The sequence below is a fragment of the Alligator mississippiensis genome, chromosome 3, assembly GCF_030867095.1.
Source record: "Alligator mississippiensis isolate rAllMis1 chromosome 3, rAllMis1, whole genome shotgun sequence".
Lineage (NCBI taxonomy): Eukaryota > Metazoa > Chordata > Crocodylia > Alligatoridae > Alligator > Alligator mississippiensis.
Genome location: NC_081826.1, coordinates 270,484,646 through 270,494,732, shown reverse-complemented (window position 1 = coordinate 270,494,732; position 10,087 = coordinate 270,484,646). Strand labels below are relative to the sequence as shown.

Below are 10,087 nucleotides of genomic sequence, written 5' to 3'. Positions count from 1 at the left end.
ATCGTATGAACATGAGCTGGCAGTGCAATGCTGTCGCCAGGAGGGCCAACAACACGCTGGCATGTATTAACCATTGTATCACATGCAAAACTAAGGAAGTGATATTCCCACTGTACTCCGCACCAGGAGAGACCACAGCTGGAGTGTTGCATCCAGTTCTGGGCACCGTACTTCAACAAGGACATGGAAAAAATTGAGAGGGTCCAGAGAAGAGCCACCCATATGATCAGGGACTTGCAAGACTAACCATACGAGGAGAGGCTGAGACTTGGGCCTCTTCAGCCTACAGAGAGAAGCCTGAGAGGGGACTTGGTAGCAACTTACCGCTACATCAGGGGAGTACATCAAGAACTCAGTGAACAGCTGTTCACCAGGGCACCCCTGGGGAAGACTAGGAGTGATGGATATAAACTCCTGGAAGGCTGCTTCAGGCTCAATTCCAGGAAAAATTCCTTCACAGTCAGGGTATCCAGACTGGAATAAACTCCCTCCAGTGGTGGTGCAATCACCTACCCTGGAAACATGGGCGACTGGTGCCACCTCAGTCGGGGGGGCATGTGCCCCCCTGCGACCAGTCCCACCAACTGGGGGGGGGGGGCCCATGGCCGATCCCACCAACCGGGGGGGGGCCCCCTACGGGTGATCCTGCAAACCGGGGGGGAGGGAGGTGTGCCCCTGGGCAATCCCGCGACAGCCCATCACTGTGGCCGATTGCTGTCCTTGCTGCAGCTGCTTCTGGGAGCAAGGACCAGCTGATTGCTGCAGCCACTCCCAGAAGCAGCTGCAGCAAGCGCAGTGATCAGCTGGCGCTTGCAGGGGGTCCACCAGTGTTCCCGCATGTCTCCCCTGCCCATCGCCTAAGTGGTGAGCGCAGCCATCAGGAGGTGCACTGGCACTCTCAGGGGTGCATGTGCACCCCCGTGCACCCCCTACATGTCACTACTGCCTGGAACTCTTCAAAAGGACACTGGACAGTCACCTTGCTGGGGTCACTTGACTCCAATTGTCTTTTCCTGCCTAGTGCAGAGGGACTGGACACGAAGTTCTACAAGGTCCCTTCCAGCCCCTAACTATCTATGAATCTATGTATGGTACAGTCTTAGACTGCATACACGCATTCATATCACCTGGGAGAATTCTCTCAGAATTGTTTTCCTGGTAGAAAAGACATTCACATCCAGAGGCTCTAAATTCCACATCCACACAAGCAGGGGCATGCGTTTGCAGCATCCCAAATAGTGGTGGCACAAATCTGTGACACTATTTTGTTCTGAAGTGCATGCCCGTGCCTGATGCCTGATTGCTTTGCAGCGGGACATACTGTCTCACTGCTCCATGTGCTGCAGAGGGGCTGGCTGGGGTACAATATGTCTCAGTGTAGGGCCAGCTGGTAGGCATCCCTTGTACTTAGGCACCTTGTGCCCCAGCCAGCCAGGGAATGGCATGGAGAGACAGGGAAGCAGGGAGCCCTGCCTGCTTCCCCATCCCCATGTGCTGTGGAGCCCCCATGCTGAGGTACCCTGAGCCCCAGCCAGCTGCAAAACCTCTTTGTAGCACTACAAACCACATGTATTGTACATTAAACCATGCACAGTGCTAATAACTTACAGCACTGGGCCAAAATTTGCTACCAGGAATTACCAGTAGCAAAAAAACCCTAAAGAAAAAAGTGGCACAAAGCACGCCAAAGTGATGCGCACTGGTGGCTGCCTGCTCCCCCATCTCCACATTTGTTCCACTGTACACCACTTAGTTGTGCTTTGTGCCGCCTTCTTCTCCTGGGGTTTTTTTTTTCCTACCAGGAAATACCAGTAGCAAATTGTGCTATAGCACTGCAAATTAGCAGCACCGCAAATGGTTTAACGTGCCACACTTACGGCTTGTAGCACTTCAAAGCGGTTTGCAGCACCACAGACCTCACATGCCTGCATGTCTGGATCCAACCAAAGAGTGCATAGGGAAATGCTGATTGGCTGACCAAACTGCCCATGGTCAGCCTGCATTTCCCTGTAGCAATGTGGGTTTGTAAAGGAGGAATGTTTTGCTCCCTGGAGCAGCAGAATCCAACAAGTGACATACTGTCTCTGGGGCTGGGGGTGGGGTGGAGTGGAGAAAATGCTAGAAGACTATGTTCTCTTCGGAGAGAAGCCCCAGCATATACAGACTTTTGCCCCCTGAGGCAAAACTGTCTTGGGAGGGATTTGACCCTGGTTGTTCCCATGTTATTTTTGTCCTGGAGCAGCCATTTTTACTCTGGGACAAAAAGTTTAATCTGTACACTCGTGATTTCTCCTGGGAGAGCAGCAACTCTCCCAAACTAAATGTCTGTACAAGACATTAGCTGCCACAATTTGGATCTTAAAAGCAGACATCTAATACTTTAACACAGAAAATACAGCTATGACTGCACGACTGATAATAATAACATGTCCAGCTGGCTTACAGGTTGATGTTGATGGCTTTTATCTGAAAAAAGTCACATATTCAGGAGAACCAGTTGTATTGTGCTCACACACCAGCTTGTACCAATAGGAGGATGCCAGTTTTCCAAATTTCTAGGGTAGATCTATGAGGAGGTTGATAGGAACATATGACCAAAGAGTATCCAAGGTCTGGGCATTGTGGCAGAAGGCCACCTCTGTTTCTCCCCATAAACTCTGCTCTGTGACAATTTGGTTAGGATGGGCCCAGCAGAGGATACACACCCCACCCTATCTCTTTAGGTAACCTGAGCTGGATACATTCCTGAGGGAGGGGAGAAACCTGTTCCCTCTGCCTACGTGACTGGCATCACATACCTGGGTGAGGGGCTTGCTCCCTGGGGATTTAGGAACTGCCAGTCTGCCCAGCAACCAGTGATGCATTTCAAATTGGTTGGCTGACAGCCAACAGGTGCTGGCCTCCATTGGACCAGGTAAATGAGGTCACAAGGGCTATATAAGTTAAGGACTGCCCAGGAGGAGGGGGCAGCAGCCATGAGGAAGGCTCAGAGAGAGAGAAGAGCTGGACCATCTGAAACTTGCTCTCTCTCTCAAAACTCATGATCAAGGAACTGCCTGCCTCCAGAGGGAATCTTCACCTGCCTCTGGATGATACCTGTGAGTAAGGTACCTGAGATCTAACTAGATATATAGCTTGCAGTAACTCAGATGTGTGATCAAAGGCCACCCAGCCATGGGAGTTTGCTCTATGGGATTTATCTGATATTGCTCTACCCTGTACTTTATTTCAACCCTACTCCTTGTAACCAATAACTTTCTCCTTTGTACCTAGTGTGGGAGACTTATTGGGAGTGGGTCTAGATTATGCCTTGGGGTTCCTTTGTTTCGGCTGACTAAGGGAGACCACTACTTGTGCTTCTTATTGAAGGAAGCATCCCAAGTTCTTGAAGTGAATCAAGTACCCTCGAGGGCTACTAGGCCTGTTTCCCAAGGTGCACAGAGCCAGAATCAAGCCCAGCCCTGGGTGGTGGCAGTGGAACCTCCAGGCTAGTGGGTGCGCTCCAAAAAGGGGGTTGCCCAGACGTGAGGCACCCCCAGGGAGGCACTGAAAGCCTGGAAGGTGATCAGGCGCAGTGAGGTGGATGGCTCAACGCAGGAGCCCTATATAACTGGCCTGAAGATTTGGAGAAGGTTAACAAGATAACTTCTAGACATACTTTTTAAAAATGACTTGTTTGATGTAAAAAAGCATCAATACTGTGAAAATAATACTATAGATAAAGTATGGCTATAAATTGATTAAATACTTTAAGTAATTACTAATAGCATATATCTTATGGATTCTTTGGGCTTTGGTTGTTCAAAGTGCAGAATCAAATAGTGTGATGAATGGGTAACCTTTCTTTTTCTCACCAAAATAGATTTAAAGACCAAATAAGAACAGGGTTACAAAGTTTAAAGAATGACATATCCTCAAGATGGTATATTAAGTCATGAACTAAATGAATCACAATGCTATAATGTAGTATTAATGCCAGTTCAGTAGAGAATCTAGCTTCCAGATTGTAGTTCATAACCAAGTTTTCTCTCTCTACTCTCAAAAGCTTAAAGGCATTACATCCTAACCCTCAAATATTCAAGGACTATTCTAATAGCAATTACCTGGTTGATACGCATTTGACCCCTTCACACTGTACTTATGGCTGTGTCCAGACAAGAGCGGCCATGCAGTGTGCAGCATGGCAGACCCATCTGTGGTGCCACACACTGAACGTTCAAGTAGTTCCTGCACTGCTACCTTGCAGCACGGGGGAATTTTTTGACCCCAGGAGATCCCGAGGTCAAAAAAACCCATGCAGTAAAAAAACGGGGCAGCACGTGTGGCTGCAGCACACACTGCCCAAAACTGGAGCCTGGCCCTCTGGAGCCATGCTCCAGCTGCCAGCTAGGCTCCAGCTGCAGGAGCACCATGGCTGCAGCTTCCCTGGCCCCCAGGAGCCCAAGTAAGACTGCTGGAGGCAGCACAGTTGCTGGCCCCAGGCATTCCTGCCCTAGAGAGGGTAACCTGCTGTGTGCCAAGTATGCTGCTGCTTCTTGTCCCTGGGGAACCAAACATCTGCGCTTGTCTGGACGCAGCCTATGCATGCATTTATGGTGCCTTTTTTACTCACCAGGCCAGATAAGACTGTGTGAATAATGTATTTTCAGAAACAGCACTAGAAACTCTGGTGATCTTGCAAGAAAAGGATGGAAATGGAGTGTGCTAAAGGTCCTGACTGCTTGCTTTCTTATTTAAGAATGCCCAGAGGTACTTGATGCAGACAAACATTGCTGTTCTTCTAACAGTGATTCAGCAACAAATAACTCACCAAACACAAAATAATCCAGACATATCACACAAACACCCACTGCTTCATGATATAGCCCATTATTGCAGGGCCAAACAGGTTACCCAGAGAGGTTGTGAAATCTCCATCCTTGGAGGTTTTTAAGACCTCAATAGAAAAAATCTTGGTTGGAATGATATAGTTGAAGGTTGTCCTGCTTTGAGCAGGGGGTTGGACTAAATGACCTTCCAACCATAATTTTCTATGATTCTATGAGTATTAATAAAATTAATTCTACTTATTGTGAACATGCACATTATTCCATATAGCCCCAGTGAAGTCACTCAATATCTGAACTCCACTTTATGTTGGCTTTAATAGAACATTTCTAATTTACAAGAACAATGAATGGGACCTAACTAAATACTTTTAAACATGAAATAAAAGAATGCATTCATTCTTCCATTTAGCCTGTCAGCTTATGGACCTAGTGAAACTGCAATTTCACATTTTACACGAAAAACCTAAAATCAGACGTTTCTGTGAAAAACGGCAGGCTCCACCATTTTGGCAGGCTCACTGCAACAACAGCAAAAAGAAGCAAAAACCTTGCTGGCAAGCATAGAAAAGGGTGGGTGAGAAACCCTGCAGTGTTGAAGCATGGTGTGGGGAATAGGCAGCAAATGAGGTGCTGAGTCTGTGACATAAGCTCAGTATAGGCACCATTCTGGGGCCAATCAGGGTAACAGCAGGATTTTGGTGCCATCTTTTAAGCAGCCAGAAGCATCCTGCCACTGCAGGATACCCCTAAGTCTCCAGTCTCAATTATGAGAAAAAAATGGAAGGTCCCTTTTGGATAATGAGCATAGGCTGAAGCCCTACCCCTTTGAAGGATATAAGGGCATGAAGGATTTTTGACAGTGGAGGAGGACAGCACTCGTGATAGAGATGGCCAAAGAAGTTAAACAGACAAATTATCAGGATGAGTAAACCAAACTAAAGGACTGGGAGAGCTACCAGAAATAAAATGTGTTAAGGTATATATAAATTAGTAAATAAAGAGAGGCCCAGATATAAAAGACTTTGTACCAGGAGACCCAGGAAGATCTCAGTTGAGAGAGGTGCTACACCTGTCCAGAAACTCTCTCTCTGCCCAAGGATCTGCTTACTAAGTAGACATTTTAATCTCTCTGTCTCTGTCTATGGATAATAACATGGAAACCCTGATTAATACAGCAAAAGAAACTATTTCTTAGCCCATCAAAAAAAAAAAAAGAGTTTTCAGGCTAATAAACAACTAGTTATTGATGACTGACAACTCAAGTTATCGTCAGTAGCTGTTGAGCTGTCACAGCAGAAATTCTGTTATTATGACAGTATGCTTTAAGTGAATCAATGCTAAACAGATCTTTGATATACACCAGACACATGCTACAGAAATAGAGACTAGCTCCTTATTTGGTGCTCTTGAAAGATCACTAACATTTTACAAAACAATTATAGATATTTTTCCCAAGTCCCAAATCCAGAGATTAAGTGCCTAAACCTTGGGTTTAACAGAATTGAGGCACTTAACTCCAAAACGGAGACACCAAAAAACCCTTATTCAGCTGCTGCCTAATTATAGAGAAATTTGCATTTACTAGGAAGTTACCTGATTCACTGTAAGATTCTCCAGGCACCTATAGGAGTTGTTCTGTCCATAACATAATTGTTTTTCCAGTTTGTACAGGTTGATGCTTATTTCCTGATCAGCATCCATAAACTAGAGGGTCTTCCTCCTAACTATTATAGCAAAGTTATTATAGCACATTGTCAACTGTATATTATGGAAAGGGTCCTGCTACAAAGATTCACAGATTCATAGATGTTAGGGACTGGAAGGGACCTCATGAGATCATCAGGTCCAGCTCCCCTGCACTTGGGAATGAAAGACTGCTGGGGTCAGATAGCTGAATTTATTCAGATTAAGTGGAACAGTTACAAGTTGCTATCAAACTGTTCCACTTATCTGAATGAATTCAGATATCAAAGATATTGTATCAAAGATTAGGTTATTGTATTAAAACAGTTCCAAATTATAGTACTGTGTCAAATTCTAGACTAGTGATAGAGTAGGATATTAAACACTTTTTTAAAAGAGAGCAGTTTCTTACAAAATACTAACAGTTACAAATTAGCAAAAAAAACCCAATGCTCTTTGAACAACAAAGTTCATATAGCCAGGGTTCAGATAACTGAGGAAGTACTGAATAAAAAAAGATAGACACCACCTGCTCCAGTCCCTCTGATAAAAGGAAAGAGTGAGATCTGCTCAGTTCTTTGAACCAATTGTTGTACGCATCTACATACCAGACAGAATCCTGATCCATGGATCTAAGGAGAGTGGGGCACCTGCCTGCATTCCTGCATAAGGTACTTAAGGGCTAGAGAGAGTAATGATTCTATTCTAACCCCTCACCTTAGTATTTCTATTGTCTAGGGCTAGGCCAGGGGCAGGCAACCTTTTCTGGATGCAGGCCTGAATGACCCACCCCAAGTCAAAGGAGCCATATGCCATTATCAAAATGACACTGTAAATAACACAATCTTAATGATAAAACCTCTCTCAACCCTCCAAGGCATTTACACTAATTTATATATACCTTAATAACACCTTTTATTTCTGGTAGCCCTCCCAACCCAACCCAATGATTGGTGACTCAAAGTTTTGAATGCAGATTTTGCTCCACAGAACTATCACTGCTGAGAAGCATGGCAAGTGGGTGGCCTGAAATGAGCAAGGAACACAGCTATAGCACAACTGTCCCCCCAATTCAGTGCTATGGTTCACCTAATTCAGGGATGGGCAAAATATGGCCCATGGGCCAGATCCGGCCCATGGTGGGTCTTTGTCCAGCCTGCAGTGGGTCCCTCCGTCCCCTGGCCTGGGCAGTCCAGCCATGGCACATCCTGCCACCCCCTGAGCATGCTGCAGGGCTGGGGCAGCTCCACAGAAAGTCCACACTGGGCTGCCTTTCTAGGTAGCCTGGGGGATGGTAGCTCCTTCTGTTTACCGTTGGTGGCCCCAGCCCCATGGTACTGGTGGGGACCCACGCTGCACAGCCCCAATCCTGTGCACCCCGACCCTGCTCCGGACTTGCCCACTCAGGCTCAGCAGCTGCAGTGCAGAACAAAAACTGTTGCTCAGTGTGGGGGGAAAGCAGCCCCTCCCCCTCCCGCTGCTGGTGCTTCCTAATGTAGCCGCCCAGAGCCTGCACTGGGCTTCCCTGAGTCTCTGCCACTGTCATCTCCACCTCCGGACTGCCCAGCGGGGCAGTGCTGGCAGTGCAGAGCAGCCACACAGCAGCCCATCCCAGGCACTGGGCAGCTGCAGCAGGGAACTGCCAGGAGCAGGAGGGGGAGAAGCCACTTTCCCCTAACACTGAGCAATAAATAAGACCTCATTTCTGCTATTATGCAATCTATATAAACCACACAAACACACACAAATCAGGACTGTGGCAGGGCTACTTTAAGGGCTTGAGCAGGCAGCAGAGCAGCCTGCAGGTGACTGCAGACCCAATCAAGGGGTCACATGGCAAGCAGGAGGCCACCTGATTGGAGGAGGGCTTTGGCTGCTAGAGTATAAGACCAGGCCCAGGGCCCTTTTGACCCTCAGATCCTGGCCCCAACATTGACCAGTTGAGTCCGTCAGCTGGGTCTTCACCTCCTGCCTGTACTTTCTGGAGTAGGGCTCCCCGTTCCCCGCTCAGGTGCTCCTGGGAGCGTGCCTGGCCCTGCGGGGTCTCTCCCCAACTGGCTCAGGCACTTCCAGAAGCTTACCTGGCCTCTACTCCTTCCTTGATGTTATTCTTTGCACGCACCACAACTGGTGTGCCAGGGTCTCACGGGGACTCTCACTCTCCCCCTGGAGCAGTAGGTCATTGTGGTTGGCCACTGATGCTGCTCTCTACCCACCAGAAGGTGAGGGCTGGGGTTAAGGTGCCCCAACCCACCTTTCACCAGGGTGGTAACTGGCCTGGCATTTCCTGTGGGCTCCTGCGCCACTGAGCCCCACCAGACCACCCACTCCCAGCAGGGTGCAGTTTTAGGTCAGGACCAGGAGCCTCCTAACCATCCCCTACAGCTCCTCCCTTACCTCCAGGATGATACCTATGGCCTTACAGCCAGGCACTGTTGCTGCCTCTCCTACCAGCAGGGAACTGATCTGGTTATAAAGGCAGCCAGGGATCTAAAATGGCTGCTGCAATCAGGCACCTGCTGGCAGCTTGGCTCAGGCCCTTAAAGTGGCAGGCACCGACAGTGCCCTGCCACAGTGACCCAGTAAAAGGGGCAATGTGAGTGGGACCCAGTTATACAGCATGAAAGAGGACCAGCATAGGGGCAGAGTTCGGCCCTGGAAAGGGCTAAGTGAAAATCAACTGTTTGGATGTCATCTGCGAGGCATGGGACATAGTAAAGGGGAGCTCAGAGCCGTGCATTAAGCCATTGGCATCAGGGCTTTAAATGGGCAGCCTCACACATTTTTCCATCTATTTTGACACACCAAGGAATGGCAGGTGAGGCAAGGTGAACTGCCCTAGACAGGTGGGCAGGCTATCAATGAGACCTGGCCCCAAGTTGGCCCCTGTCACAAGGACAAAAATATTTTTTCAAATAAAATTAAAATACGTTATTGTCAATGTTTGATTTTTAGTAAACAATTTGGGTTTTTCTCTGGTTCCAAGATGGCAAACCCCCTTCCCAAAAGGAGTACTTCTGGGGTGAAAGATTGGAATATGCCTGAAATAAATAAATAAATAAATATTCCTTCTTTAAAATATGCCTAGGTTGCTTTTTACAACAAAGACTATGACTAAAACACTGCAATAAGGAGATATGCAGATAGAATGTAGCTTTTTAAACTGCAATTATAATAATAAAAATGTAATTCACTATCTTTAATTTCTGGCCTCATTATACACAGGTACAAAAATTGAACTGATGAGGCTTGTTGAAGATGTAAACTACAGGATTTTTATGTATGGTATCCTTTTAATGTAAACTTAATCTATAATGTGACTGTCAACATCAGCCTTTTTTAAGTACATTCAAGCCTAAAGAACTAAGTTTATTTTTTTTTATTTTTCAGTCATAAGCCTGAAGTCTACATCCCATTGGAACAATTTGTCAATGGCACAATTCTTAATGGTTGATTAATAGTAGAGCACATAAGGATGAAGTACTCTAGTAAAAAAGATCAACATATTTTTAATCTCATTCAAATGTTTCTGACTTTATTTTAGATATCAAACATTAAATCAATATGATACATAT

At 46.7% G+C, this 10,087-nt stretch overlaps 1 protein-coding gene across 8 annotated transcripts in view; it reads right to left on the bottom strand.

Annotated features, from left to right (window-relative positions):
* LOC109285271 (uncharacterized) overlaps positions 1-10,087 on the bottom strand; it is a 62,217-nt gene that overhangs the window by 46,730 nt on the left and 5,400 nt on the right. The gene's annotated exons all lie outside the window — the stretch shown is intronic.